Below are 8,348 nucleotides of genomic sequence, written 5' to 3'. Positions count from 1 at the left end.
TCATAATTCATGGAATACATTTGATGTTTTTAGTGTGTTTATGATAATCTGGACACATGATAATCATGGCTCTCATGCACGTATGTGACTGATCACCCCTTGCTGTTGAATCAGTCATGTGTTTTTACCATTTTAGATGCACACAGATATGAGGAGTTCACCCAAACTTCTTAAACAAGGTTTTTCAGGCGCCAGCTGCAGTGATGCAGCTCTTTCGGGACTCTTTCAGAAGCTGCTGAACGTGTCTCGCCGTGTTGAACCAATCGCTGACAGACTCGACAGGGAACTGCATCTCAATTGTATCAACCATCAATTTGCTCAAAAGAGATGTTTCAGTTAATTGATGGTTCTGAGCAACTGGGCAACCAGTCTGACAAATGAGTGGAATTGCAAATTGTGTTTTTCCCCACTTTTTCAATGTCCGTTTAATTAACTCCTGGAGAGTGTGTCGCTACTTCAGGTGGCGTTTTGTTTTTCGGTTCTTCAGTTTGTCTCCCACAAGAATACATCGGCGTTTGTAACAGCCTTGAATTTGAGTGATTTGGCAGAGGAACAAAATGAGTCACAGTGGCTTTATGTCATCGTCTGCTTAAGCACCAATAGTGCCAATCCACCCAGTCCTCAAGTAATGAACCATTGATGTCCCACGGATGGTGTGTAAATACAGTATGATTAAGTTCCAAAGTAATAGTCCGAAGTGTTGTTTTGTTAATTACAGGGTAACAAGTTTATTGTTTTAATAGAACAGACCTAACGTGTATTATGTTTGTATGGACAATTATGACATTCAGACACGTATACATGTCACAGATTGTGAGTAAAAAAAGATCAAAAATATCTTCACCTATAGGCAGTGGTAACTTTCTATGTTAAAGGCAAATGGCCCGCCAAATAGCGAGGACAAAAAATACCCACATTTCATTACAAGTTTTGTAAAAGGTTTCTATCAATTTGAAATTCATGAGAGTAAGAAGGCTCCCGCTGCAACCGATGCTAACTTCTTAAACACTGAAAACATTTACAGCGGCGCCAAATCAAGCGTGGTTGGAATGAGATTGCCAATTACCTTGAAGGCAATGAGTCCAGTAAGAGTAAGAATTAAAACAAATCCCACTGAAACAGGCAGTGACCTTTGCTGGGAGACCACTAAGAGAGATGGCTGCTATATTTTATATACTTTATTTTCTTATGTTGACATTTTTATCCCATTATAATTATAAATACATAAAAACAACCTCTATCCTTTGGGTTCTGGTTTTGTGTCTTCTTTACTCTGATAAATAGACCTTCTGAGCTGTTTGGACATGACATGCTAAATAGTGTCCGAGTGTACTTTGCTTTTCTAGTTTTATTATCCAACCGGGAGAAATATTCAGACTGTGCACTTGTTTTTTGTGACATAAAGCACATGCAGGAAAGCAGTGTGAGAATGTAAGGCTTTCTAGCTGAGTAAACGCGGCAATTGTTGACTGAACCAGAAGGAGCTCATACATCTACCTCTCATTTATCTCCCGTAACCGAATTAACGTGTGCACACTTGTGAACGCGTTGAACAGATGATACTTTGTGTGGGTGGGGAGGCTAACACGGGCTAATGAGCATAACAGCTCACTCATGTGCCATAAGCACCTCACCACTCACCTGTAATCCATCCAGTAGTCATTTTCAGAGGATATTCATTTTCTCCTCAGGACAGTTCCAGACACAGACAACCATGCATCTCATTTACAGTCAAATTCAGGCTCTCTCTCTCTCTCTCTCTCTCTCTCTCTCCCTCTCTCTCTCCCCCTTTCAGTGCTTGTTTCACAATCGTTTGACTTCGGCCTCGGAGATGACACGTTTTTTTTTTCAGTGCGTCACCATCCCACGTGTCTCAGTGCACCTCTTACAAGAGCGACACAAGTACAGCCACGCTCACCGCCACCTGCGTGTCACTGTTGCGCCGCGTTTATTTCTTAGTGCTCATGCGTCTCCTTCTGCCTCTGATGCTAAAGGTCCATAAATTCCGTGACTCTCTCCCCAGCGCTGCTCGTGCTGTTGGATTAATGGAGCTCATGGTGCGCATTGAGTGCCTGCAGAGGAAAATCTACTTTACTTCTCAAGCTTAAGCAGATAGCACGTAACAGTAAAAGTTGCCTTGTAGTTGATTGTAATTCTGCAAGGATTTAGGATTTGGAGTGAACGGCGTCTGATGCATTTTGCCACACTAGCAGCTCACAGCCAATGTATTTGAGGCATGGCTTTCCCGTCAGCCTGTTGGCTGTAAATAAACGTTTTGCCATTTTGCTCATAGAATATATGAGTTTGAAAGCCTTAGAATACTTTGGTTAGGTCTATATGGAGGTATACAATTTTGCTTTTTGATAACAATTTTGCTGCATATCGAACTGTTCCTTTCTCATGTTTCTTCCTGATTCCTCAAGGTTAGCAACTTATATTTAAACATAGGCCTCATAAAAGCTACTATTGAGCACTGGATCTAGCGGTACCGATTTAAAAAAGCGTAACAGATTGTCAGGGGAAATTAGCTGCTTCACAGTGAGACTGGTGCACATTTTTAAGTGAAAGCTCCCATTGATCTTTGGGCAATTAATTGAACGAGGCGTGTTGCTGGTGTGTAAAGAAGAAAAGGTATTCAGTGCAAGAACTCACTCCAAGGTGGGATCCTGTCAAGGCTGTTATACAGCCTTTTCTTCGCTGACATTTGTCTCTGAACATATTGACCAAAGCATCTTAGCATTGTTTGTCTTTCAAAGAAATAAAATGGAGCCTCATTTATTTTGTGCTCCGTCACTCACTATTCATTGCTGCCTTGATCGATGTCTCACAGATGGGAAAACATTCATCACATACTTTTGTGTGTGCAGTGGCGTTTGTTTGCACATGTGTTTGTGTGAGAGAAGGTGAGTTAGAATACGTATGTGGGTGTGTGTCGATGTGTGGGTGCACTTGATGTGATCCCACTCATGCACTTGCCTCCATGCGATATGACAGTAGGGGCATTTTGTTTTATCAGCTGGAAGCCATCTTCTCGTATTTACCCAAAAGCTGAATAGAAGCGGTGGACAGCCAAGTCAAATTCTATTGGAAATGCGGCAGCCAGCAATTATTGTCGGGGATTCTTCAGAAGAATGAAAGCAACCAGCTTTTATTGTGAAAATCCAAACCATGGGTAACCTCAGGTTGCCTAGGATACTGTAAAGAAATACATGAATTTGTTCAAAACTGTTAATATATTGTGCAAAAATACATAGTCTACCATGGATTTATGGTCATAAAACATTATTGGCTTTTCATGACTCTAAATATGAAATTGACTCATTGGGCAGAGTACTACTATAAATCAAAAGTACATAAGTGTATAGTATGCTTCACCTCCATGCATTTTAGAGGTATTCATGGTATACATTGTACTTTTTACACTACCACATGTATAAGCAGCTACAGCTTAAACACATATAATAAGATTAGATGCCATTTTTAGAGTTTAGTAGGTTTCAACCCCCTAGTTTAAGATTTCTATGAAATGTTGTCAGGGTTGGGGGTGGAAGGCAGGACTCAAATGCAGACTTGCAGGAAACAAAAGGCTTTAATCGTTTCAAGATCCAAAATCCAAAAGGCCAAGGGGCAAAAACACACAGGCATGAACCTACAGGGATCCAAGACAAAAGACAAGCACATGCGTGGCGAAAGACAATGACGCGACCAGTGACAACAGACACACATGGTTTAAATACACTAGGGAGGTGCAGGTGATTGGACACAGGTGGAAACTATTAGACGATCACAGGGAATGACATGACAAGGCAGGAAGTGAAGTTACCCGGGGACACGAGTGGCAGAAAATTACAAAATATAACATGAAGTGAACCACACCGTGACAAAATGTTGTTAATCCCATTGAAGAGGCACATTTTGACATTGCTGTTTGAATACTTTTACTTATGTACTGAGTACTTCTACTACACTCCTGACTACCATAGAGTATTTTTACACAGCATTTTTTTCAGAAGAGGAATATTAAAGCCCACTGCTTGAATTAATTATGTTTCTCCAATAATAGGTGCACAATGCTTGGCTGGTCTTGCGCACCGGGGCAATGCAGTCAACCTCATTAAACTCTAAACAAACAGAAACACGTACCCTCTGGGCAACGACACACCGTGGTTTGAGAAAATATTGGCTTTCTGATGAAGTTCCTGAGTTAATTTGTTGTTAGAGCACAGAATTAACTTCATCCGGAGTAAATGATTTATTTCCTCATGGATCAGGCAAAGAAAACTGCTCAGGGTAATGAAAAGCAAGCACAAATCACAGATCTGTTTATCTGGCATCCCACAGGAGAACTCAGGTTTTACAGATGCTGAGCAACTGTGTCATATCCCGTGAATCATTAACTGTTAATTTTCTTTTGGTTGTCTGTTGGTCTAAATCATATTGAACTTTTCATATTTACCTTTCTAATAATTTCTGTTTTGAAGTTTTGGTTTTGAAAGAAAACACTGCAGTCTAGAAGTATCACACTTAAGCAGAGGTTGTGTTGTGGTCTCTGACATTCCTGTGGTTTATGTGACTAGATTAACCTTACTTCTCCTGCCTTTTACCATATTTGACGTCTGGTCCGCTGAATCGACCTAAAACAGGCTGAGAAGATTGTCTCAACGCTGCCTCCTTGTAAACCCACCTACCTGTTGTAAGATTGTGTTGTCTCCAACCCAGTTTTGTTCATTTGGCACATACCTTTATGAGTATTGTATGCTATAGGAAATATCTAGTCTGCTAATGTATTTACACATATAAAATACTCTGAAAACGTCTGGGCGTCTACGGCATCTGGCCACCATCTCCCCGACCGCCAGATGTAGCAAATGACCCAACAGTCATTTGCTACATCTAGTGGGAGTTACACAACATTGCAGACATGGAGAGCTAGTGAACACACATGGATCGCAGGTCTATTTGAGACTCTGATGGTAAAATATTACAAGCACATCCATTTGTGTGCTAAGCATACTAAATTGCGAGTTAGTTGTTGATCTAATCGTAAGCAAATGTGTCTCACTGAGAAGAGCAGCTGCTTTCATTTGCCTTTCAGATGTGCCTTGCATTCAGGCCAATTTCAGAGAGCCGTTCCTTGTAATGTGGATGAAGGTTCGTGCCCTTGTCCTCACGTCCTCGTCGAAGCCACAGGCAGATTCTCCTGCAAAGAACATTTACCAAAACGAAACGCGAGCCAACATTTTTGTCTTGAATGACCTGGTTTTCCAACCTAATATTCTTAAACACCTTCAGCTCTGATGAGTTGTCGGAGTGGAGCTGATGCAGATAAGGCCTAATTAGATTCTGTGGCATAGAGGGATAAGAGACATTATGATAATTGCATATTAAAATCATAGCTCTATAATTACAGCCGGAGCACTATAACAGTGCTGCAGCTTTGAAGATCTGTTTGCTGAAAATTAGCATCTACAGCCAAATCACCTCCTAAAAAACATGAATTCTGGCCCTATTCCTCATCCTAATGATATTTAATTATTCCTGTGTAAAGTAATATACTAAACATATAGGTTATATTTCAAACTCAAGACATTGTGTGCAGTGCTGGGAACAGCTATGAGTCCTGGAAATATGACCCCTAAACTAACCACAAGACCTTCATTTGTGGATTCTCACTTGCTATTTTTCTGATTTCTCAGTTGTGTTGGCAGGATAACTTTGCCTCTCATTGTTGGCAATTCAGTGGTGTGCATTTAGGTTGCACCGTGACAGTCTAAACATATTATTGAAGCATTACGGCTGGACTGCTAATTCCTGCATAGGCCTGTAGGTATCGCTTAAGTAATGGTAGTGAGCACATTGTTATTTTAACCTATTGATGTATTGTAAAAAAGCTTAGGTTGAAAATTAAAAACCAATCTTCTTTATGTGAGAAGCAGAGCAACAGGAAAGCTGATTACAGCTATGCAACTGCGTTAGTTATGCCAGTTACCATAAGCAGTAATTTTTCTGTTTTACGTAGGCTTTGCTTTTTAAAGCAGCTTAAGAGCAAAACCTGATGAGCCCCCGGCCTTTTCTTTCAAGCCCTTTTATGTGGGATTTTAGATTTTCTGGCTCTGGTGACTCAAAAAAGACAATAATTACATCATCAGTCATCATCAGAATATCTGCATTTTCTACAAACTAAAATTCTTCTTCGCCATCGCAAAACTGTGATAACAACAATTTATTTAAATGATTCTACACACAGAGGCTTACACACAGATGCCTTAAGGGGGACAACTTTAAATCATTTGAAGTATAACTCAGACAGGTCGGCCATTTAGAGACGCCATCTGCCCGTCATGTGCAGATGGCACCAAATAATAATGTACAATGAGTCAATTTAGAAAAGAGTTAAACAGAATAATGCCGTCCTTCAAAGGGGACAGCTCCATGGAGAGCCAGAGGTGCATGTTCACAGGGCATCAATGAATGTCCGGTCAACCCTACAGGGGCCTGTCAGTAGTTGCCTCTTTATTGAATAGGGCTTATTAGCTTGTGTGTTCCAACTCACGTGGATGATCTTCTCATAGTCTGTTTCCATATAGTCCAGCCTGTGTTGGAGGTCAGCCATGGCAGCGTCCTTCTCCCCATGCGTCCCGTTCACGCTCTGTTTTTTCTCTACACAGCACCACGCGGACAACTGCATACAGACATGCCATCACTTTTCATTTGAGAACTAAGCAGAAATCTCTGTTTATTCATTCAGGCATGGACACCAAAATGAAATGTTTTCATACCAAGTTCTTCCGTCAGCTCACTGACCTCTTTCTCCATCATCTTCACCTTGTTGGTAAGTTTTGTTTGCATGGTTTTTTTATTGCCGACTGAGGTCTGGAACGATTTTTGGCCTCAAAGACAGAGTCAGACTTAGCTGCTGAATTGCTAATTCACTGTTTCAGGCTAATGCAGCAATCAGCTTATGCACCCTGTTAATTAGAAGATTGTTCCTCAAGACTTCCACTAACCTTGGCAAACACGCCCCTTGTTCTCCGTCCCAAAGGGATCCGTGCTTTATGACAGTTTATTAAAAGAAAGGCTAATTGTTGATACGTGCCCCGTTGGTACCGTACCAGAGCGGACGTCCCTGTGGTCTTGACTCTCTTGTAGCAGCTTTTTCTCCGTGTGTCTCATGAGTCTCTTTAGGTCAATTCTATCAGACTGGACCGTTTGTTATGTAGTAATCACTCAAACACCTGCATGTATTATTGTACACACCAGTTGTAGATTTTTTTTGGTCTACTTTTAATTCTTAAAAACACTCCAATTGCAGTGTTGCTGTCAGTATTTTCCTATGGTGAACTCGAGCTGTATTGGTGAAAATTGCTCTTGTAATTGTGTTTTAGCGTTGAGTTCTACAGGTGGCGATGAAGTTGCTTCACTGGAACTGGAGTTTTCAGAAAGCTTACTGAACTAAAGTATATTTGTGTTTCCAGCGAGATGTAGTCAAGTGAAAGCGCTGACGCAGAAACACGTCTGCTTTGTCTGAACAACTTGGATTACTATCACAGAATTACTGTTGCAGCTGTGCTGTTTTTAATTATTTTATCATAGCGAGAGCTATAATAGTGCATCTATTTTCTTACTGATCATACAATATGTTTCGTATGAAAAAGCCCAATATTTACTTCTGAAGTGAGCACAAAAGGGGAAAACAAAACATTTGACTAAATACCTCAAAATCAAGCTACAGTCCTCCAGTAAGTGCAGTTAGTTACTGCACTTAGCCACCGCTAGTGACAGTGTAAAACTGCATCGAAAAAGGAAGTAAAAAGTCATGAGATGACTTTAGAAAAAAGGGTACTTGCATCTCATGTAGAAAGAGTGCCAGTGTACATGGGGTTTGTTGCAGTGAAGTTGTTAGCAATTGGACATAATTAATCAATAGATAGGAAATCATCACCTATGACTGAGTAATTGTGTAATGCAGGGGTGCCAAACATACGGCTCGCGGGGTCCAGTGAGGCCCACCGGATGACGTAAAAATGACGGAAAGACATAAATTGCATTTCTATAAAAGTCACAGCTATTCCTTAAAAGCTTGAAAATGACATTGAGCGTTCTGACATCAAAACTAAATGAGGATATCGTCAATGGAGAAAATAGAGAGTATGGCCCGGAAGTCTTAAAACACTAATAGGGTTGTTGTTGTTATTTTTATACGAGACAGACAGAATTTTGCCAGATACGTGTGTAGTTTGACCCTAACAAAACCGACATAAGTGACTCAACATAACATTGCTGCTCACCAATCCAGAACACTGTGCCATTTTCAACTGCAACCAGGAAAAAATGTGTACACTTTCATT

The sequence above is a fragment of the Gasterosteus aculeatus genome, chromosome 1 (assembly GCF_964276395.1).
Source record: "Gasterosteus aculeatus chromosome 1, fGasAcu3.hap1.1, whole genome shotgun sequence".
Taxonomy (NCBI): domain Eukaryota; kingdom Metazoa; phylum Chordata; class Actinopteri; order Perciformes; family Gasterosteidae; genus Gasterosteus; species Gasterosteus aculeatus.
This window is presented reverse-complemented; position numbering follows the sequence as displayed.